Source organism: Thamnophis sirtalis, unplaced genomic scaffold (assembly GCF_051295495.1).
Source record: "Thamnophis sirtalis isolate CommonGarterSnake01/CBP01778 unplaced genomic scaffold, rThaSir2_p1.2 scaffold_8, whole genome shotgun sequence".
Taxonomy (NCBI): domain Eukaryota; kingdom Metazoa; phylum Chordata; class Lepidosauria; order Squamata; family Natricidae; genus Thamnophis; species Thamnophis sirtalis.
Window position 1 is genome coordinate 52,326,373 of NW_028261388.1, and position 22,752 is coordinate 52,349,124.

General features: G+C 45.2%; 1 protein-coding gene across 3 annotated transcripts in view; it reads left to right on the forward strand.

The window, feature by feature from the left end:
- The window catches only part of DYRK1A (dual specificity tyrosine phosphorylation regulated kinase 1A), a 138,837-nt gene that overhangs the window by 1,752 nt on the left and 114,333 nt on the right, over positions 1-22,752 (forward strand). The window contains exon 2 of one of the 3 annotated variants that reach the window (XM_087721655.1): positions 1,342-1,431. The exons of the other annotated variants lie outside the window; for them this stretch is intronic. The gene's annotated coding sequence lies outside the window, so the exon portion shown is untranslated. The remainder of the gene's footprint in view (positions 1-1,341; positions 1,432-22,752) is intronic. 3 annotated transcript variants of the gene reach the window in all.

Here is a 22,752-nt window from a genome sequence, read left to right on the forward strand (position 1 = left end):
AAACATTGAACCTCTTCTGGTGTAACTTCATAATAACTAATTAGGACTATGGGAGAGCAGTAGATAATTGATTAGGCCATGTAAAAAGGATTCAATCTCAATTCCAAACAGTTGTATGTGTGTAGTTGTTTTCATTCTGAATAATTTGCTAAAAGAAGTTACTGTAGCACAATAATCATTTTATGATATCCTATATTACAGTAGCTTGAAAGTAAAATTTTAGGATGGGTACATTGCATTGTATTTCTGGTTAAAAAGAAGTCTAGGAAGTGGTGTTCTTCTGAAGTGTATTGTTGGAAAATGTAGGTTTTATTGCAGTAAATATCTTGTATAAAATTCTGTGCAATTCAATATTTTAAGTCTAAAGTTGACTTAATTATACTTCTAAAAGTGCTATGTCAATGGCATGTACTATTGAAAATTACAGCTATTGTAATTCTCAAGATCAGTCCCACTAGTTAGAGATTCATCTTGCAGTTCTAAAAATAGTATACTTTATTAGATTTTTAATAAAATTATGAGTTTGTTCAATTTAGGCTTACTTGGTTTTGAATTAAGTTTATAAATTATAAATTCTTAACATATTTGTTTTACAGAAATGCAAGAAGGAAAAAGGGTTTGCTGCTAGGATGTAGAATCAGTGTATTATAGTTTTATGTGTGCCTACTTAGCAATAGATCAAACTTTTAAAAGTACATTTTCTTCATACAGATCAGGAATTTATAGGATTGAATTTATAATATAAACTTAGACTATCTTCCTTTAGAGTAGTGTTTTATTTTATTAGACAAAAATGCTTTAATATTGTTTTGAAGTATGTAAAACAAGGCATGTTACAGTGAAATGTAAGTAATAACTCAATTCCTTTTAGACTTCCTAACTAACTTTGCTAGAAGTTGCTTTCCAATTGGTTATTTATTATATATATAATGAATGACTTGCATATTAAAGGATTTGTTGCCTATATCTTACATTGTTCAATTATTTCATTAGTGTAATCTGGAGTCCAATGATAATGGATATTATTAAATTTTGGCCCTGTCACTTTATGCAAATATTATAATAAATGTTCTTTATGTTTGGAATATGTGATACATAACTATGGAGATATGTGTAAGAGTAAATTAAGTCTTCAGAGTTAAAAGTTCCTCTCCTAGTACAGAATAATATGATTAAATGCAGAACATAGATTGATATTGATGCTATATTGTAGTACCTGCACTTGCTTAGAAATGCTCTTAATTGTGAGTGATGAAATAAGAAATCATTTTTATATGGGAAATGTTCAAAGAAAATGTTTGTGTATCTATAATATCTACATGTGTGTATATGTTCATACAGATCAGGAATTCAAATTATTACAAATTTATACAAGATGGAATAGTGACAGACGTTATTCAGAGGCCAGCCTAATATATTTTTATTCTGAAAGTAAGTCTTGATGAATGCACTGGTCTCTTCCCTCTCCCTGTAAAAATGCATGATTTATATTGAATATTAACTGCACAATTCTGTATTTGTCTTTTCAGAAGTGATTTTATTTGTAATCAGATATGTTTATTTTCTAGTAAATGTGTAATGTTGCATCCAAGCAGGGCAATCTTAAAATTTCTGTTAGAGTGTTCCAAATTGGGAGAATCTAGCAGAGTTTTTGCAGCTACATTTTCCTATTTGAGATTTTACCTGTTTCTTTAATAATTTACAGGAGAAATCTGACAATGCTGGGAAGTGTAAGACTGCAATCTAAATACATTTAAAAAAAAATACTTATAATAATTAAATGGCTACTTACTCTTGTATTACTTTCAAAACTTAGCTTGACAGCCTAATAGGTATGATGTAGATTGAGGCTTTTATATTGGTTATTTATAATACTTATCTTCTGGTTCTTATAAAATATATAGTCAAATAAAGTTTCTTTTATTTAATTTGACATTGAATATGAAAATATGAGGCAATGAAATAAGTTAATTTTTCTATTATTTTAATTTTTGCATGAATACTTCTCTATTTAGAATACTTTAGAAGTATTTTCTTTAATGTGGAAGTGTGTGCTATACCTAGCGAACAGGATAGATTGCAGAATTTATGCATCACAATTTAAAATTCTGTATAAACCTAGTTAACAGTAAACTAAGTTGAATACACTTAGTTGCTTTTCTGGAGAATGAATTGTCGTTATTTATTTAATGTACTTATTTGTTTATATCTTGTGTTTATTATTTTTACAAATAGCTCAAGACAGTGAATATATCCAACACTCCTTTTTTACCTCCTATTAAGTGGATATAGGGTTGCAACCATATTTAAAATTTGGAATACGTTGTTTACTGTAATTGTTTGTAAATAAACCATATGAAAATTTAGTTTTGTAAAGCTGATTCTGAAAGGGGTAAATTATTTTTCACAAATACTTTAAGTAGTGTTGGAAAATAAATAAGTTTGTTGAACAAGATATTTCCTGTTGTCTGATAGAGTCATATATTTTAAATTCTGAATTTTGAAAACTGAGTATAATAATTACTGTTAGGATTCTGTAAAATAAATCAAGTTTACTACAGAATCAATTTCACTTTTAAAGTTATTGCTGGTGTGTGTCTGTGGTCTCAGGAATGACTTTCATCATCAGAGGCACATCCCTGGTGTATATCAGTCTGCCTTGCTATACTTTTAAATTAGCTTCAACCTTTGATTCAGAAGTGCTGTATTATCTTATAACTGCAGGTGGTCCTCAACGTACAACATTCATTTAATGACTGTTCAATGTTACAAGGGCACTGAAAAAGTAACTCGCGACTGGTTTTCATACTTACAACTGTTGTAGCATCCCATGGTCATGTGATCAAATTCGGATGTTTGGCAAGTGATTCATATTTATGACAGTTTCAGTGTCCAGGGTCCTCTTGATCACCTTTTGCAACCTTCTGACAATCAAAGTCAATAGGGAAGTCAGCTTCATTTAACTGTGTATTAACTTAACTGCAGTGATTCACCTAACAACTGTGGCAAGGTTTGTATAAAATAGGGTAAAACTCTTGTTTAGCAACAGAAAGTTTTTGCTTCATTGTGGTTGAAAGTTGAAGACTACCTGTAGTAATAAAGTCTTCGTGAAGATTGTATTTCATGTAAATTCAACTGCAATAATGCTAGTTGAGGGGGAGATTTTTTGAGCTTGAGCAGAGCTGCTTTGAGCATTTGAAAAGCTGCAATTTGGACCATTATGTTTGAAAGGACATTATACTGCTGACAAGGGTCAGGTGCAACAAAGTGTAGTATATTCCAATAGTATCTGCTACTATGACTAGTATATACTATTAGTAATAGTTAAAAATAGAAGAGAATAGATTGGAAAAGAAAATTAAACCTATAATATGATTTTGATCAATTAAATTTTGAATAAATCATAAAAAATAGAAAGTGTAAGTTTTCCTTTGACAGATATTTAATACCTCAGCTCTAAATACTTTTTCTTATAATCAAATCTGTAGCTTTTATCATAGAGATTTTATTTGGAGTCTCTATAAAGAACTCAGTTGAACAGTGTTTCCCAAACTTTGTTCAGAATAGAGTTCCACAAGAATTGAATAATGATTGTATGAAAAAAAAATCATTGGTTATGTGGCTTCTTGGCAACTGTGTCAAGAATCTGTTCTAGAATTTCCTGTCCCACCATAGAGACACAATGTGATTATTGGTGCCCATTATTAATGTTCTTTGTGTGATCTGGTCCAGTCCAACGGTTCTAAAAGTTGAGGTTATGGTCTTCTCTTGGCAAAGACAGTTTGCTCAAGAAAAAAATGGTTACTGAGTAGACACACACACACACACACACACACACACACACACACACACAGAGAGAGAGAGAGAGAGAGAGAGAGAGAGAGAGAGAGAGAGAGAGATGTTGCAAAGAAGACTGGTTGCTGCCATCTCATTTACAAACTTCTCTTGTGAAGCAGCATCAGTAATACTCTCACTTTCCAGTGTGCAATAAGGATCTGGTACATACATTTGATCAAAAGTACATGCATTGGTTTGAAAATGACTTTTTAAAACATTTATTACTGTCTTATTTGTGAATGATTGCTACTGAAGAAGTTGCTAAACAAGGACTGATTGTATTAGCAGTGCTGTTTTAGAGAATCTGCATGATTTCTGCTTTGCTCTTTTTAGGATATTTCCCATGGACAAAGAGTAAGATAAAGGTAAAGGTTCCCCTTGCACATATGTGCTAGTTGTTCATGACTCTAGGGGGCAGTGCTCATCTCCATTTCAAAGCTGAAGAGCCAGCGCTGTCCAAAGACGTCTCCGTGGTCATGTGGCTGGCATGACTAAAAGCCGAAGGCGCACGGAGCGCTGTTACCTTCCCACCAAAGGTGGTTCCTATTTTTTTCTATTTGAATTTTTACATGCTTTCAAACTGCTAGGTTGGCAGAAGCTTGAAGAAGTAACAGGAGCTCACTCCGTTGTGCAGTGCTAGGGATTTGAACCGCTGAACTGCCGGCCTTTCTGATCAACAAACTCAGTGTCTTAGCCATTGAGCTACTGCGTCCCTATGACAAACAGTACTTGAGTGAAAAATGTATTTGTAATTGTTGTTAGACCAGCTTGCTTAATAGCTGTATATTTGAAAATCAAACTTAATTTCTAATGCTCAACTGAAGAAACTTTCACTAAATGAATTTTGGAGCAACCTAATTCAAGAGTGTACAGATAGTCCTTTACATAATAACAGTTTGTTTAGTGACCATTCAAAGTTAAATGGCATTGAAAAACATAACTTATAGCCGTTTTTCACAGTTACAGCCTTTGTAACATGATCAAAATTCAGATGCTTGGCAGTTGACTCATATTTATGATGGTTGCAGTTTCCCAGGGTTGTGTGATTCCTTTTTTGCAAACTCTGACAAAGTCAACGGGAAAGCAAGACTCACTTAACAATTGTGTTACTAACTTATCAACTGCAGTTATTCACTTAACAACGGAGGCAAGAAAGGTTAAATGGGGCAAAACTCACTTAACAAATGTCTCAGTTAACAGCAGAAATTTTGAGCTCAATTGTCATAAGTTGAGGATTTACCTGTATAATAAAATTTGCAGCTTGAATGTTTTTCATTTATATTTAATATAAATACATGAAATAGGATGGATAGGAAAAAAAACATGGATAGGAAAAAAAAATTCAATTGACTTAATACTATAGGATTCAACTTTCCATTGTTACTTGTAACATTAAGTGGCTAGTGATCAACTGAAGTAAGAATAATCATCCTGTTCAAAATGAATTGTGCAAAAAAATATGGAGTCAACACTGCATTCTTTTTGAAGTATCTGTTGCGAGGAAAAGTGCTTGTAAAACTAATTAAGGTTTATCAATGTTAATCACTAATTCAAGTTTTTCTTCGTAACTTGATAATTCTTTAACATATTCTATTCAAAATTTTCATTACAAAAATCTGTTTCTGAATTAAAATGTACAGGTAGTCCTCGGGTTATGACCATTTGTTTAGTGACGGTTTAAAGCTAGTCTTTGTAGTTCACACTGTCACAATGTTCATGCATCACATGATCATGTTTTGTGATGTTCTCTACTGAATTCCCAGAAGCAAGTCAGTGGGAAGACTGCCAGGATGTTGGTAGTCATGGTCATGTCAGATCCCCATTTATTGACCTGTGTGGTTCTCATCCAGAAATGGGCATCCATGACTGCTAGGATTGCTATTGCTAAGCAACCTGGTCATGTGATATCACACTTTACAACTGTGTCAGTTACTGATAGTAGTTCTAGTCCCAGTTTTCATTATAATTCATGGAGTACTCTTACCTGTACGAGTTTAGTAATTTATTAGACGCTCCAAAATTCTCTGTTGCAAAATAAATTTAGAACCACTATAGTTTGGTATATTAGAATAGAATAAGAATAGAATTCTTTATTGGCCAAGTGTGATTGGACACATAAGGAATTTGTTTTCGTGCATAGCTCTCAGTGTACATAAAAATACATTCATCAAGAATCATAAGATACAACACTTACTGATAGTCATATGACACTAAATAAGCAATCAAATCATTATATTGATATTAACTATCAATTCTAAATATGTTAACTTGACATGAACTGATAGCCAAAAATGCTTACTTAAAACCTTATGAAACTGAATCTAATTAAATTCTGAGTAATGTATCATTGAATTTCTCTCACATGAAGTTATGCACATAAAAATTTTTGGGCTACATGACAAGAAAAAGTGATGATCATGATAGCAGTTGATATTTTTAAAATTGATTAAATTCAGAGATACAAAATAATTCATCCAAATAAGTGTGATGAGAGTGTTTCAGATTCCAATACTTGTGTTTCATACATCCTGTTAGACATAGTCATAGAAAATAGATTGATCTGCAGTTCTACTAAAGACAGTTAACTGATCTTAGTTTTCAAAAGAAAAACACTACAGATTATCAATTTTAGCAGAGCTATTGCATCTATAGAAAAGAGACACTGGAATAAGTAAACATTTGGTCTGGGATAACAATACTATGTAATAGGTATATTTGGGTTGCAGTTTGAAATATTCTATGTGTTTAGAAACGAAATTAATGTGTTAATGTATGCTAACTGAAGAAGAAATAAAATTTGATTATGTGTCATCAAGTTTCTAATTCTTAGTGACCACCTATGTATTCTAACAGTCTGTCCCTAATCTGGTCTTTCAAAAGTGCCAGTCATCACACTGTAAATGAGTCCATCCACCTTGCTACTAATTGTCTTTTTTCTTCTATCTTTCCTAGCATTAGAGCCTTTTTCACAGAACTAGGCTTTGCATAATATGTATGAAAAATAGCATAATGTGTCATTTGTGACTCAAATGGGAACTAAGGATTGATTTGTTCAGTGACCCATTGGTTTGTTTTTTGGGTATAATAATCTCAGGAGTCTCTTCTAACACCAAAGTTCAAAAACATCAATATTTTCTGGAGCAAGGGACAGGAGGCTCCAGTGGATGGTATTGACACGCCCATTTGGCCACGAGACTGGGATGAAGCTGAAGACACGCCTCTGTGCTCCATCCTTTCTTTACTTCATCTCAGTCCGGCTAAAAGAAAAAACATATTTTTAACTTCTCCTGCGATTTCTATCTCTACTGGAACCTCCTTGCCTCTGCAGCCACCATAGCTAACACTCTGCTCTAGCCTGTAAGGTGGTTTTCCTTTCTAGCCACCAGGGAATGTTACTTTGTATCCTTGGGATTGGAGAAAGTGCTGAGGTTGTGGCAGCCATTTCTGCCTTTGTCAAGCACGTGGCGCCGATCCCTGGGGGTTTTATGTGATTGGGAGGGTAGAGGCTAGCGATTCCCAGCCCAGAGGGCACCCCCCCATCTCACCAATGTACTGGAAATGGCTTCGGTGGCTGGATTCGAGCTGCAGAGAGCACGGAGCGCTGGGAAGAACATGAAGTTTTTTGTTTTTTGTTTTGAACTATGAGCACGCCGCAGAGCGGAGGAGATCATGCGAAGCAACCCGAGCTGAGGCAAGCCTCGGCAGCAGCCCCCATAAACACCATTTTCGGTGCTAAGGCAGGGGATGCCCAGAAGGGGAGAAAAGAGCATTCATCCAGTTTGTTTTCTCCTTAACTGTTGCAGCGGAAGTGAAGGAGAGCCAGGAGGCTGCGCAAGGAGGGTAAGTAGTTTTTTTCTTTATTTTCCTTATTCCCCCACATGGCCAAGATGGCAGAGGAGGCAGGGGGGTCTCTTTCTCCCCCATGCTCCCCTGGGGAGGGACCTTCAACCAGGCAGCGACCCACTGTTTCTGCTAGGGCCCTTAAGGCTGCAAACCCCCGCCCGTCTCATGCCACCCAGAGGGACGAACTGAAGAGGCACAAGGCTCTCTGAAAGACCTTTTGCATGGCTGAAAAACTGAGGGCCTTGCAAGGTAGGCTTAGTGCCTCGTCCCCCCCTCCGTTCCAGATCCCCATTTAGGGGCGAGTTCCAGCCTGGACTCCCTCCGGATTCCTCACAGAGATTTTTTGGGGAAAGGTCTCCTTCCCCTACCCTTTCCCTGGAGGACCAGGATTTGGACTTGGAAGATTCCTGTGCCCAAATGTATCCTAGAGAGGATCAGGCCTTGCCCAAGTCCAGTTTAGCTCCCCAAGCTGGGGTAGCTCAGGAACCAGAGAATTCCGGCTGGGATTCTCTAGATGTAGATGATCTGCCAAGGGGGCGGCAAAATCTCATTGAAAGAGCAATTGCTTCTGGAATTGCACATGGATTGCAGCAGCAGACTGCTCAGTCCTTAGCACCAGATCAAGGTGGGAATCCTAGGGCCAGCTCATCCCAGGCTCGGCCTCCATCCAATCCCGTGAGCCACCCTACCTCTCCTTCCCTCATTAGTGAAGGTTCAGTAACGGGACAGACCTCAGAGAGATCCTGACGTGTCTGAGGATGAGGAGGATGACAAGCTGGAAACTCTGGCCTTTACTGGACTATTCCCCCCAAATTTATTCCGGTCTCTTCTACGCAAAGCGCGTGCTACTGCACAGGTAGGAGAGGAGGGGGGGATAGATGGAGCTAGAGAGGGGGCTGAGGAAGGCTCCTCGGATGGGCCTGCAGCAAAAAGCCCTGGGGTCCTGTCTTTTCTGAACCCAAGGTGGTGAAGGAAGAGATTCCTGCCCTTCACCTCTTCCTGGAAGTAGTCAAGAAGCAATGGGAAAAGCCCACCGCCTTCCCAAACCCTGGCAGTAATGACAGACATTTTTATAACATTGAGCCAGATTTTTCCCAAGCATTACAGTTACCACCGTGGAGCCACCTGTGGTGGCCCTGGCGTTGCCTGCATCCCTGGTGGGCAAGGACGTCGCAGACAACCTTAAAGCAGATGACAGGAAGGCGGAGATGACCCTGAGGAAAACATTCCAGTCAGCGGCCTGGGCCATCAAGGCAACATCATTGGCTTCATTCTTCAATCGCACGGCGATCCTGTGGATGGAGAAGATCCAGGAACACATTCCTTCAGAGGATGTGCAACTGCATCAGGATTTGAACAAGTTAGTGGCAATGGCGCAGTTTTCGGCTGATCCCACACTAAACGCAATGAAGTTTGCTTCCAGGGCTTTGACGTCATCTGTGACCTGTCGACTCCTCTGGCTCGGGGTGGTAGGCGGACAGCAAGTCCAAATGGCAGCTGGCATCGGCTGACTACACAGGGGGCTCCCTCTTCGGGGCAGACCTGGAACCGTTCCTCGTGGAGGACACAAACAAGAAAAAAGTCTTACCCACCTAAGCGAAGAAGGCGGAACAAAGGTCAACGCTGTTTTACTGCAAGCCCTCGTACAGGACCCCGGAACAGGAGGCTCAGCAGAACAGGTACTCTTTTCCCAGGTCAGAGAGGACATCTGACCACAACTTCAGTAGGGACAGATCCCGCTTCCAGCCTCAAGAGTAAGCGGCCCTTTTGAGGGGGAGGTGGGCGCCTCTACCTCCGGAGCAAATAGGTCGAACCCGACCCCACCCATTGGCGGTCGCCTCGCTCTCTTCTCCGAGGCCTGGGTGAGAATTTCCTCTGATGCCTGGGTAATCATCACTGTCTCACACGGGCTTTGGCTAGAGTTCCTCTCCATCCCTCCCAACCACTTTCGCACATTTCCCCCGGCGCAAAATCTAGACAAACGCAGGCGGATGTATCAGGCCATTAAGCATCTGCTTGACATCGCCGTGGTAGAACCGGTCCCCTCGGACCAGGTGGGCCAGGGGTTCTACTCAAATCTGTTCCTTGTGCAGAAAGCTTCGGGAGGGTTGGAGAGCTATTCTCAACTTCAAGCTCTTGAACCAACATCTTATGTACCGCAGGTTCAAGATGGCCTTGCTTAAATCCATTCTAGCAGGCATACCGGAGGGGGATTACATGGCTTCTATAGATCTCACAAAGGCTTATCTCCATATTCCCATCCTCCCACGACACAGGCAGTACCTGCGGTTCTCCTACCTGGGCTGCCACTTCCAATGCAGGGCCCTTCCCTTTGGGTTATCCTCTGCACCTAGGTCATTAACCAAGGTACTGGCGGTGATGGCAGCCTACTTAAGGGGCTTTCCCATTAGGCTACATTGCTACCTGGATGACGTCGTCCGGGCATCCCCGGGTCAGACGAGGGCAGACCTCTGGCAGGGCATTGACACCCTTCAGGGGCTGGGGTTCTCCGTCACCTTCAAAAAGAGTTCCCTCAGCCCGTCAACTAGAATTCTCCATTTAGGGGCGGTCATAGACTCCCGTGCAGGAAAGGTTTTTCTTTCCCCAGACCGCAGGGCCAGCTTGGTTAAGATGATTAAGCAGGTCCATAGGGACCGTTATGTTCCCATAGCATTTCTATCCAGCTTGTTGGGGAAACTCATATCCTGCATCGAGGTAGTACCGTGGACATGGTTGCACGCCAAGACTCTGCAGTGGCGACTCCTACCATTCCAGAGAGCCAACATCAGCAGCTCACCGGCCAAGGTCGAGGCCACCTCTCAGGTATGGATTTCTCTCTGGTGGCTGTCCCCAGCCTTGCTCAAGGGGTGCAAGTTCAGGGACCAGGACCGCCTGGTTCTCACCACGGATGCCAGCCTGTTCGCTCGAGGGCGACCCTGGGGTCCCAGTTGGTTCAGGGCCAGTGGTCCTGGCAGGAGCTCCGGCACAACATCAATTGGCTGGAGCTCCGGGCGATCCATCTGGCGCTTCGATATTTCTGGACCACTGTCAAGGGTCATCACGTCCTGATATTCACTGACAACGTGGTGGCCAAGGCCCACATCAATCGGCAGGGCGGCATGCGTTCCAGGGTACTGCACTCCGAAGTGATGTTGCTGGGCAGAGAGACATCTGTGGTCGATCCGGGCGGAGCACATCACGGGGATCGACAACCATCAGGCCGACTGGCTCAGTTGAGAGACGGTGAACAACAGAGAGTGGACCCTGTCCCAGGAGCTGTTCCAAAGCATCTGCCAGAAGTTCGGACTGCCAGTAGTGGACCTCTTCACCATTCCAGCCAACACCCAGCTTCCGCGGTTCTTCTCTCGGTTCCCAGCTCGGGGAATGGAAGGAGTCGACGCCCTTTGCGCAAGATGGCCAAGGGGACTTCTGTACGCTTTTCCTCCCCTCCCTCTCCTTCCCGGGGTAGTTTAGAACTAGTTAGGGAGCAGGCAGAGCTGATCCTTGTGGCTCCTCACTGGCCGAAGAGACCCTGGTTCGCAGACCTCAAGATCCTGTCAGTCCAGCCTCAATGGTGGATACCGGAGGGGGAAATAGAGCTGCACCAAGGGAGGCTGATGCACCCGGAACCACACTGGCTGCAGCTGGCCGTGTGGAGATATAGCAGGAGTGCCTAAAGGGAGCTCAATTTTCTCTGCAGGTGATTAGAACCATAGAGGCCTCACAGAAATGCCACCTCAAGGATCTATGACTCTACATGGGTGGCTTTCATTTCCTGGTGCCAGGCAAAACAGATTGGGCCCACCAGGGCCTCTGTACCGTGGGTCCTGGAATTCATCAAGACGGCCTAGACAAGGGTCTCGCCCGGAGGACTGTGCGCAGGCAACTAGCTATCCTTGCCATGATCCTCCTGGGCGAGGGTCTGGTTCCTCTCACCCAACTTCCTGTTGTGAAGAGGTTCCTTCGGGGGGGGGGTGTCTCGAATCTGCACCCCCCAGTGTTGCATAGATTCCCCATGTGGAATCTTCCCACCATGCTACGGGCTCTCATGGAGGAGCCCTTTGAGCCGTTGAGAACGGTTAGCCTGAAACCTAACCCTTAAGGTGGTGTCTGCTAGAAGGGTGTCAGAGCTAGGAGCACTCTCCTCTAGGGAGGACTTGTGCATGTTCCACAACAACAGGGTCGTGTTGAGGTTGGACCCAGCCTTCCTTCCTAAGGTGAATTCCATATTCCACCGTTCCCAGGAGCTTGTTCTCCCCGATTTCTGCCCTAATCTGGTTAGGGAACGGGAACAGCAGTGGCACTGGTTGGATGTCAGACGGGCCCTGCATTTTTACCTAAAGCGGACAGCCTCCTTCCGGAGGTCAGAGGCACTCTTCCTATCTTTCCAACCGTCGTCTCTGGGTAGGAGGGTAATGCCTTCCACCATTAGCTGGTGGATCTGCTTAGCCATATCCCTAGCATGAATCCCAGAGGTTGCTGGTGCTGGCCGGCATCACGGCATACTTGACGAGGAGCGCTGCCACCTTGGCGGCTTGGGCCTCACAGGCTCCCATAGAGGACATTTGCAGAGCGGCTACATAGGCATCCCCATCACCGTCTATCCAACATTACAGGTTGGACGCCATAGCATCGGCTGATGCAGCGTTTGGGCGCAGGGTGCTACAGCAGGTTATTGCACAGCATGAGTTCCCCGCCCATGGGACTTAACTTTGGTAGGTCCCATCCACTGGAGCCTCCTGTCCCTCGCTCCGGAAAATGGCAGTTGGTCTTACCTGAACTGCTATTTTCGGGGCTGGGACAGAAGGCTCCAGTTCCCGCCCTAGGTAGTATGATAGCTGGGGTTGTAGGAGTTCTCCTTTGTGCCTGGTTTTCAGGTCTGACAGGAGCTCACTTCGATGAAGTGGACAAGAAAGGGTGGAGCACAGAGGCATGTCTTCAGCTTCATCCCAATCTCGTGACCAAATGGGCGTGTCAATACCATCCACTGGTGCCTCCTGTCCCAGCCCCAAAAATAGCAGTTCAGGTAAGACCAACTGCCATTTTTTCTATCCTTCAACTTTCACTTCCATAGGATTTCACGGGAAATTCCATGATCTATATGATCTAATCATAGGTTAGAATATCTTTTCCAGGGTTTATGTGGCTGGTCTACCAAGTTCTAATTTGTAATGTATTTCTTGACTACTACTTCCTTGATTGTTGAGGGTTGATCCAAACAGGCAGAAGATATCCACCACTTTACATATCTTCATTGTCAATTATAAGGCTGATCATTCTACCTGTGGTCAGTTTAGTCTTGTTTTAGTCTCATTTTTTAAAATTCGGCCTTTTATTACTAGAGCTTGTAGATCCTTTGCATTTTCAGCTATCAGGAAAGTGTCATCAACATAGTACAGGTTATTCATGTTTCTTCCTCCAGTTTTAAAACATCTTTTTCCAATCTTTCATCTGCATATAGGATGAATAAATGAGAGAGTATGCAGCTTTGTCTCATTTCTTTGGAGCCAGTCTGCTGCGCCATGTTGTCTCTGTACTTGCCTTCCTGACCTGTGTATAAGTTTCTCATGAGGACAATGTAAACTTCTGGAATTCCCACTTTCTGAGCAGATTCTATAGCTTGATGTGATTGACACAATTGAAGGCATTTCTGTACTCTATGAAGCACATACTGATTTCTTTTTGGTATTCTTTGCCTTTCTCAATTATCCAGTGTGCATCAGCAATAATGTCTTGTATTTTCTAAAGCCGGCTTGAGCATTTGGCATCTTTTTCCCCATGTATGGCTCTAATCTGGTTTGATGATCCTAAGCATTGTTTTGTTAGCATGTGAAATTAAGAATATTGTCTGATAATTTGAACATTTGAATATTGAACAGTAATTTGAACTGAAGACTTCAGTTAAGTCTTCCATTTTTTTGGTGTTGGAATGAAGATTGACCTCTTCCAATCTGCTGACCATGGTATCATTTTCCAGATTGCTGGCATAGCATAGTTAAAACTTTTATTTATTTATTTTGTTGCTTGCCCTATTTCAGTAGGTATTCCATCAATTCCTGTAGTCTTCCTTATTTGGTAATGACAGTGCTGATTTAATTTCACTTTCTAGTACTAAAAGATTGTTAAAAGTAAAGAAATACTTCCTAGGCCAGTGATGGCTAACCTTTTTCTAAAGGTTTGTAAAAATTGTGTGCGTGTGCACTAGTGTACATGCACAAATGTCCATCCACCTGCGCATGCGCACACGACCCCCCCCCCCCCGTGCTTGTGCATGACCCCCACAACTCGGGGGGAGTGTTTCACCCTCCCCAGGCTCCGGATGCTTTCCTGAAGCCTAGGGAGGGCAAAAAATGGCTTGGATAGGGGTGTCTCCCACAATACTATCCGCAGGCAGGGGGCGGTTCTGTCCACTATACTTGCGAGGGAGGGATGCCAGTTTCTGGCTCAGCACCCAGTCATCAAAAGATTCATCAAGGGAGCGGCCAGTCTCCGGCCCCATTCATAGGTTTCCCACCAGAGATCTACCCATGATTCTTCAGGCTCTAACTAGGGAGCCTTTCGAACTCCTAAGGATGGTTAGCCTGTAGTTCCTAATGCCAAAGTTATATTCCTGATAGCCATAACATTGGCTAGACACATTTCTGAACTAGGTGTCCTATTTACCAGGGCAGACCTTTGTGTCTTTCACCAAAATAGGGTGATCCTCCAATTTGACCCTATCTTCATCCCGAAAGTCAACACTCCCTTCCACGGGGCTCAAGAGGTCATCCTTTCTAATTTCTGTCCTGATCTTTTCCATGATAAGGAACGACTGTGGCATAGGCTGGACATAGGAGGGCCCTCAGGATCTATCTGAAATGCACAGCCTCTATCAGAACGGAGGCTCTTTTTGTTTTCTTCCTGGCAGCTACCTTGGGATCTAGGGTTACCCCTTCCACCATAGAGCACTGGCTGCGGGCTTCATTAGTGGCTATGAGGCTTGAGGGTTACCATACCAAGTGGCATCATGGCACACTCCACTAGGAGCGCTGCTACCTCAGTAGCGTGGGATACCCAAGCCCCTATTGAGGATATCTGCAGGGTGGCCACTTGGGCTTTGCCCTTGTCCTTTATAAAGCATTACAGGTTGGATGCGTCTGCAGAAGCATCCTTCAGATGAAGAGTGCTTCAACAAGTTCTAATTACATCGGGAACTCTGGACCGATCAGTTTCCCTCCCTTAGTATGATAGCTTTGGTACGTCTCATTCCTGGACTCTCCTGCAATATAAACCGGAGAATAGTGTTGGCCCTACCTGACACGTTTCTCGGTATAATGCAGGAGGGTCCAGGCTCCTCCCTAGTCAATTGATCTGTAATTAGCTCATTTAGAGGGTGGCCTGGTTGTCTTTTCCATTTACATATCGCTCTATGACACTACAACCTCGTTGAAACTGGAGCCAAGGAAGGAGTCAGAGGCATGGCTAAAATTATGACGCAGCCTCTGGACCAATTAGGACATGATAATCCCGTTCCTTGGCCCTCCTGCAATATATTGAGAAAAACCGTGTCAGGTAGGATCAACGTTACTTTTTACCTTCCCCAGGCTATGGAGGCCCGGGGAGGGCGAAAAATGACCCAATGGCCCAACCGGAAGTTTGGAAACAAACTTCCTGTTTGCCCCTTGGGCCATTTTTTTTTTGCCCTCCCCAGGCTTTAGGAAAGCCTCCAGAGTCTGGGGAGGGTGAAAAACAGCCCAACGCCCCAACCGGAAGTTCGGGAATACCAACCTTCCCTAGCAGGACCCAGCAAGACCAGACCCAGGAGTGTCTAACACAGCCTACCCCCACCTCCTTTGGCTAGCCTCAAACCCAGGTGCGGGCTGGTTCAGTGATCATGGAAGCAGGGATGGAACAGTCTTCCCCCCTACTGGAAGATCCCCTTGAGGGCACCTCTGGAGTCAGGAGAAGGCCTGCCACAAGACCCATCTTGCAGCGGCTTGGGCCATTAAGGTGTCTTCTTCCACCTCCTTTTTTAATACGGCTGTAGTGATTTGGCTGCGAGAGCTCCAGAACAAACTCCCAGCAGCAGACGTTCGCCTTCACCAGGACGTGGCTAACATGGTTGCGGCTGCCCAGTATGCTGTGGACGCCTCCCTAAACGCCACCGTAAATCCGCGTCTTACTCTAGAAGGCAGTCTTTTCGTCCCTCTGAGCCCTCCACATCCTCTTCCTTCAATTCTCCCAACAGACCCTCAGGCCAGTCGGGGGATAGGGCACAGGACAGATCCTCCTTTCGGGACAGGGGGAGGCAGCAATACGGGTTCCGTAAGTTCAACCGAGGTGGAGCTTCCAGCAGGTCTTTCCGCAAGTCCAAGTGACTGCCCAATTTTGTCTCCCATTGGGGGTCGACTCCAGCTGTTCGCCTCCCATTGGGCTCAGGCGGCGGAAAACGCCTGGGTCCTTCAGACGATCAGGGAGGGGCACTCCCTGGAGTTCCTGTCTCCTCCTCCCAGGAACTTCATCAGATGCCCCACCCCCTCCTACCCTTTAAAGAGGGAGCGGATGAACCAGGAAGTCCTTCACCTGGAGATAAACACGATAGAGCAGGTGCCCCCCCGGTCAGGAGGGGAGGGGCTATTACTCCATCCTCTTCCTATGCTCAAGAACTAGGGGTGGAGGGCCATCTTGGACCTCAAGAACCTCAACTGGCACATAGCCTACTGGAGGTTCAAGATGCAGTCCTTTCAGTCCATCCTGGCGGGGATCCGCCAGGGAGACCTCCTGACTTCTATCAACTTAAAAGAAACATCTACATATTCCCATCCGTCCTCAGCACAGGAGATTCCTGCGCTTCTTCTATGCCAGCCGACACTTCCAATACAGAGCCCTTCCATTCGGCCTGTCGTCGGCACCCAGAACCTTCACAAAGGTTCTGGCGGTGGTAGCGGCCCACCTCAGGTGCAGGCCCATACGGCTGCAATGCTACCTAGTCGACATCATCATTCAGTCATTTGTCCAGGCAGCAGGCTGGGAAGTACCTCCACATCACCATGAGGCCCCTCAGAAATCACGGATTTTCCCTCAATTTGGAAAGTACTTACCTTACCCCTTCCACCAGAATCAATCACCTGGGGGCGGTGATAAATACCATGTCATGCAGGGTGTTCCTATCCCAGGACATGGTAGAGGCTCTAAGGTCCATGACACACAAGGTGATGCGTGCAAAGCAGGTTCCAGTGGTTCTCCTGTCACAATTGCTGGGGAAAATGATTTCATGCCTGTCAATTGTTTCCTGGGCCCGACTCCAATCCAGGGCTCTGCAGTGGCTTCTCCTGCCCCACCAGAGAGCCAACAGAAGCAACTCGACCATGTTGGTTCACGTGCCTCCGGCGGTGAAGAAGTCCCTCCGATGGTGGGCATCGTCAGCAGTCCTCAAAGGTCACCTCTTCGAAGAGCCCAACTGGGTAGTTCTCACCAGAGATGCCAGTCTCTCCGGCTGGGGAGCACATATGGGTCACCTCATGGTCCAGGGCAAGTGGTCCACAACAGAGTCTCGCTGCAGCATCAATTTTCTGGAGCTGAGGGCGGCGAGATTTGCTCTTTGTCACTTCCACCTATCAGTTCACAATTGTCACGTCCTCCTGATGACGGACAATGTGGCCACTAAGGCGCACATCAACTGCCAAGGTGGCACCAGATCCAAGCAACTGATGGTGGAGGCCCTGGGCCGTTGGGTGGAATGGCACCTGGAGTCCATCCGTTCCGACCTCATCTTGGGAGTGGACAACACCCAAGCGGACTAGTTCAGCAGGACCACCATAGACCCTGCTGAGTGGCGACTTGGTCCTGCACTGTTCCACCACCTGTCTTGCAGGTTCGGCCCGCCGTTGATAGACCTCTTCGCCACCAGGGAGAACGCTCAACTCAAGAGATTCTTCTGGTTCCCGTCTCCAGGGGCAGAAGGAATGGACACCCTGCAATGCAACTGGCCCCAGGGCCTCCTATACACCTTCCCCTCTCTTCCTCTCTTACCACAAATCCTTTCCAAGATCATAGTGGAGGCGGCGGAGGTGATCTTCGTGGCTCCCCACTGGCCCCGGAGATCGTGGTTCGCCGACCTGGTCAACTTGTCGGTATCCCCTCTGTGGCAGATCCCTCCGGATCAGGTCTCCCTCAGCCTGGGGGGGGGACGTTGTCCATCCGGAACCCCAGTGGTTCCAGTTGGCCGCCTGGCACTTGAGGGGGACCTGTTAAGGAAAGAGGGGTTGTCAGAGGAGGTAGTGTGAGGTCCCCAGGGTACGCTGCTTCCTCAAGGGTGCCTCCAACCTTCGACCTCCCACCGTGCACCGGTATTCTACCTGGCAGCTGTCCGTGGTGTTGCAAGTGCTCACCTCTCCACCCTTTGAGCCGCTGCGTTTATCCTCTCTCAGACACCTTACATTGAAGACAGCATTCCTGATTACCATTACGTCTGCCCGCCGTATATCCGAATTGGCGGCCCTGTCAGTCCGTCAGGACCTGTGTATCATTCATCCTGATAGGGTCGTTTTACAGCTTGATCCTTCTTTCATCCCGAAGGTCAACACCAGGGCGCAAGAAATCATTTTGCTGAATTTTTGCCCACGTCCATCTCACCCATGGGAGCACTCCTGGCATAAATTGGACGCTAGGCGGGCCCTGAAAGTCTATTTTCATCGGACTTCGGACTTCCGTAAGTCCGACGCCTTGTTCGTTTCCTTCCAGCCCGGCTCCTTAGGCAAGAAGGTCAGTTCATCCACTAGTGGCAGATGGTTGAGGGCGTGCATCGCTTCTGCCTATGAAAGTCAGTCTAGGGCGGTTCCGCATCACATTCCGCCCACTCTAGAAGGAGCGCGGCTACCTCGGTAGCCTTGGCCACCCAAGCATCAATTGAAGAGATTTGCAGGGCGACAACGTGGTCTTCACTGTCGCCTTTCATCAGAAATTATAGACTGGACATGTTTGCCTCGGCTGAGGCATCTTTCGGCAGGAGGGTGCTCCAGGCGGTTGTTCCTGCAACCGAATCCCAAGACTCTACTTCCCGCCCAGATGGACAGTAACTTGGGTATGTCCCATTGCTTGGACTCTCCAAGTGGTGCACAGGAGAAAGACCATTGGCTTACCTGAAGGGTCCTTCTCTGTGCACCGTGGGAGAGTCCAACCTGTCCAGGGCCTGTCCCTAAATGCTGTGGCGGCAGCGATCTCCGTGTCAACTGGATTGAATATTGGACTCATCTTGTTCCATCTTCACGGTCCAGACTTTTCTATTTTTTCTGGAGAATGTAGCCACGCCAGGGAAAAGACTTTTCAGTCCAGGGCAAGCAGGGCAAGCAGACTGAATTAACCCATTGCTTGGACTCTCCTGTGGTGCACAGAGAAGGACCCTTCAGGTAAGCCAATGGTCTTTTTCTACAGGTTGGCACCTAACACACTCAGGAGACAGATGGTGGCCCTCTCCTCAGTCTTACATTGTGGGCCCCCTATGTCGTTGGCCCAGGACCCCCTCAATTAGAGCCGAGGTGGCGCAGTGGTTAGAGTGCAGTACTTCAGCTGACTGTTAGCTGCAGTTCTGCGGTTCAAATCTCACCGGCTCAGGGTTGACTCAGCCTTCCATCCTTCCGAGGTGGGTAAAATGAGGACCCAGATTGTTGTTGGGGGCAATATGCTGACTCTGTAAACCGCTTAGAGAGGGCTGAAAGCCCTATGAAGCGGTATATAAGCCTAACTGCTAATTAAGAGGTTTCTAAGGGGAGCCACCAACCTGAGGCCACCTGTAGTGCATCGTTCCCCTACCTGGGATCTCTCCATCGTGCTCCAAGTGCTCACTGATCCTCCCTTCAAGCCTCTGAGACAGACGTCACTCTGTTACCTGTCATTTAAGGTGGTCTTCCTGATAGCCATCACTTCGGCCAGGAGGGTAGAGCTGGCTGCCCTGTCCATCAGACAGGACTTTCATATTTTTCACCCAGATCAAGTCATCCTGAGGCTTGACCCGTCGTTCATACTTAAAGTGAACTCCATTTTCCTCCGATCTCAGGACTCATGCTGCCCAATTTCTGTCCTGACCCGTCTCACCCTAGGGAACATAAGTGGCACACTCTTGATGTGTGTAGAGCTTTATGCATCTACACCTGCAGAACCACACCTTTTCGGCTAAGGAAGCGTTATTTACCACATTCCATCAAGAGTCGTTGGGACACAAAGCATCATCATCAATGCTGAAGTGCTGGATCAAGGCATGTATCACAAAAGCTTATGTGGAATGGGCAGTGATCTGAAAATGACAGATTCCGCCGGCTCAGATCACTGCACAGAGACTTCAGTGGTCTGGGCTCCCCAGGCTCCCCTGGAGGAGTTGTGCAGAGCTGCTACATGGACTTCACCCTTTATTTGGCATTACAAAATTGACCAGTATGCATCGACCAAGGCGACTTTTGGAAGTCGGGTGTTACAACGGGTAGCGGAGAGTCGAATTCATCCGGCCCAGTTATCTTCCCAACCGTAATTGAGGGACAGCTTTGGTATGTCCCATGCATGGATGCTGACTCCACCAACCATGGAGAATGGACGTTGGCTTACCTGAGACGCCCTTTCTCAGAACAGGTGGAGACAGCACCCAGCCCTGCCCCGAGGTTTGTTTTTTGTCTGGTCTGGTGTCAGGGGTAGAAGTTGTCTCATAAGCTTTAGTTTCACATGTCAGTCTGGTATCGTATTCATCTTCGTCAAAAAGTTGGGTATAGCTGCAGGGGAAAGCGTGCCTTAAAGATATGAGGCTCAGTTGTATTAGTTAGTGTACGGGTATTACCCATGAATGGATGCTGACTCCACCTGTCTTGAGAAAGGGCCTCTCAGGTAAGCCAGTGCCCATTTTCCACCCATTCCTGGCAGCGAGGATCGGAATGGGTGGAAAATGGGATGCACGGAGGTGGTAATAGGCAATGGCAATTCCTGCAGCCTGAAACAGCTGACATTCAGCTGCTTGTGCTAATCACGCTGTGCTGAAACTGAAGCTGGCTATTTGCTGCAAGGGGGCAAATTGCTGGGAGGAAGAGGCCAGCGGGTGGGGGCCAGCAGGTGGGTGGGGCTACATTTGGTGTATAAGACGCACCCAAATTTTCACCCTCTTTAGGGGGGAAAAGTATATCTTATGTGCCAAAAAATACAGTAGTCCTCAAAGAACTACATCCACATGAGAAGTGGGTAAGTAAGCGGTAAGCAGTGGGGTTCCCCAATGTTCCATTTTAGGCCCAGTTCTTTTCAATATCTTCATAAACGATCTATAAATAGAAGAGAAGCTCATCATATTTATGGATAACACTAAGCTGGCGGGAATAGCCAACATCCCAGAAGACAAGCTCATGATCCAAAAAGATCTTGACAGACTTGAACACTGGGCCCTATCTAACAAAATGAAATTCAACATAGATAAAATAAGGTTTTACACTTAGGCAAGAAAAACTATAGGTGCAGACCAGTTGAAACTTGACTTAATGCCAGTAACTCTGAGCAGGATTTTGGAGTCCTAGTGGACAATCATTTAAATATGAACCAACAATGTGCAGCAGCAGTCAAAAAAGCCATGCAATCCTAGGTTGCATTAATAGAGGGATAGACTCAAGATCACATGAAGTATTAGTACTGCTTTATAAAGCCTTAGTAAGGCCATACTTAGAGTACTGCATCCAATTTTGATCACCACAATCTAAAAAGATGTTGAAACTCTGGAAAGAGTGCTGAAAAGAGCAACAAGAACGATTAGGGAGCTGGAGGTTAACACATATGGAGAACAGTTACAGGAATTGGGTATGTCTAGTCTAATGAAAAAAGGATTAGGAGGAAAAATAGCACTGTTCCAATATTTGAGCGGCTCCTACAAAGATGAGTAGATCAAACTATTTTTCAAAGCACCCAAAGGCAAGACTGGAAACAATGGATGGAAACTAACCAAGGAGAGAAGCAATCTGGAACTAAGGAGAAAGTTCCTCACAGTGAGAGCTATCAACCAATGGAATAGCTTGCCTTCAGTTGTGGGTGCTCCATCACTGGAGGCTTTCAAAAAGAGGCTGGACAACCATTTGTCTGAAATAGTATAGGGTCTCCTGCTTGAGCTGGGGATTGAACTAGAAGACTTCCAAGGTTCCTTTCAACTTTGATATTCTATGTTCTATACTTTATGAAACACTGTTCTAGGTTATTTTGAATGTTGAATATCTCTGCTGTAGGGTGTTTTAGTATATTCCTTTAATCTTTGCTTGATCTTTTTTTGAATCAATTATTATTTGGCCTTGGCATCATTTGGCCTTGGCATCATTTGGCCTAACAATTCAAGATTGAAACCTTTTGAGTTTGAGATATTTTAAGAAATTTACCTTTCTCCAGTGTGCTTAGCAGAGAATCCAAGGAATGGGACATACTAGAGCCAGCTGCCCAAAGGTTGGGTAGCATTCTGGTCCTGGGTCCCTCAGTCTGTAAGGACTTTCTGAAGTACCCATCTGCCAAAGGCCGTTTCAGCTGAAGCGAAGGTATCCAGTTTGTAGTGTCTTATGAATGGGGATGAAGAGGACCATGTTGCTGCTTTACAGATTTCCTCAATAGAAGCTTGCATTCCCCACACAGCTGTCGTGGCCACGCTACTGGTGGAGTGGCTGTCACCCGCCTAGGCAATGGGAGAGCCTGAAGCTCGTAGGCTTTAGTGATATATGCCCATATCCATCGACGTATGGTTGATGCTGTAATCTTGTTATCCAGCGAAGAGGGCTGGAAAGATACAAACAGGGATTGTGTCTTTCTAAGAGAGGCTGTTCTCTCTCTTTTTTTTAATTGAAAGTTTTAAAAAGTTTTACATATATATACCTTTTCCAGGGTGTGGGTTGCGCCTGGACAGAAGTCTGGTAAGATTATTTACCATGCCTTGTGGAATGGAATTCCACAGGGAATTCATCTTTGGGGTGAAGGATGGGTCCAACCACTGTACCAATGGCCACGACAAAGGCTATCTTGAGGGTAAAGAAGCGCAGGCTGGCTGAGTGTAACGGCTCGAATGAGGCTGATGTGAGAGCTTGCAGAATCTTTGGC